This window comes from Grammomys surdaster, unplaced genomic scaffold (genome assembly GCF_004785775.1).
Source record: "Grammomys surdaster isolate TR1022 unplaced genomic scaffold, NIH_TR_1.0 146, whole genome shotgun sequence".
Classification (NCBI taxonomy): Eukaryota; Metazoa; Chordata; class Mammalia; order Rodentia; family Muridae; genus Grammomys; species Grammomys surdaster.
This window is the reverse complement of record NW_021604604.1, coordinates 12689130-12690535: the sequence shown is the minus strand read 5'-3', so window position 1 is coordinate 12690535 and position 1406 is coordinate 12689130.

Here is a 1406-nt window from a genome sequence, read left to right as displayed (position 1 = left end):
CCTGCCTCTCAATTCCATGATTCGATGAGGGAGGATTTCCTGGTGAAGTTCTCTTGCAGGCATGGCACAGAAGACCCTCTAGACTACTCTCACACCTGATTTGTCAGCTTTAGCTCTAGGATCCTCAGGGCTTATGTCACCACAGCACAATAGGCAACACTGTCTTTGCTACCGTTAGATCTGAAGTAGCATCTCATCTGTGGGCTAGCGCCAGTTGGCTTCCAGCTTAGCATTAATCACCAGATTCTTACCATGGTCTCTGGAGGAGATCTGGCTAAGGTCTAGCAAGCTATGTTCATGTTAAGCAATGCCACAGCCATAGCAGATACTTGGACTCACCTAGACCACAAGTTTGATACGTCTGCTTTTGTTCACTGATATACAGGTGAGGGGTGGAGGGAGGAGAAGATTTTTCTGAAGCCTGTGAAGACTTGACCACCTTAGAGAAGGACTGTGAGCAGGCTAGCGGATTCTGTTGAAAGAGAGGAGAGGAAGAAGAGAGGATATTAATTACCTGTTCTTTCAGCATGCCAGACTCACAGGACTCTAGCTTCGGCAGGAGCTGCCAGCCATCAGGATTTCCTGATTAGATTGTCTTCAGCCTGCTCTGCTCACGCCTAGCATTTCCATATTTGCTGTAGAGAAATTAAGGTCTTTCCACAATGTCTCAAAAGCTTGGAGGGGAGGGGAGGGATTCCTCATGGAGTGTTTCACTTCATCCGCCTTTGGTGAGAAGGGGTTTGAGACCCAAGCAGAGAACCAGCAGTTGTTAATCAGTACAATGGACTATAAATTAATATAATATAATTAATAGAATATAATCAGTGCAATGGACTGTAAATTAAAATACTTCTGAATTAAAGGGGTCATGGGAAAATATCACCACTAAAGTCAAGACAAAATACCCCCAGCACTCAAGAAATGGAAGCAGAAAGATCAGGAATTCAAGACCATCCTAAGCTATGTAACAAGTTCCAGTCCAGATTCACCTACAAGAGACCCTTGGCGCCCCCCCCCCACCCTAAAAAAGTCCATTTCTTCACTTGGTTGAATCTTAGGGATTGCAGCAACCCAAATCTGTCAACAACCAGCTAGCTCTGACTAAGGCTGTCCCTCAGGCCTCCAGGTTTCATCACCTGGGTTTCATACCTGCCCAGAAGAATGGCCTCTAGTCAGGGTTTGTGCTGAGTTATTCATGGCTCTTTCTCCCACATACTGCAGGTATTCATGGAGTTGCGTCATGCTGAGGCCCCACTCCAAGGAGCAAAACCAGCCCCTTCTTTCCTACTTACATGACTTACACTCCAACTCTGGTAAAGAGTTCAGCCATCGGTGCTGAATGGAGGCTTTTGGTCCTTCCCATGCCACCTCCCCTCACCCACCACCCCAACACTGGGCTTTTCAGA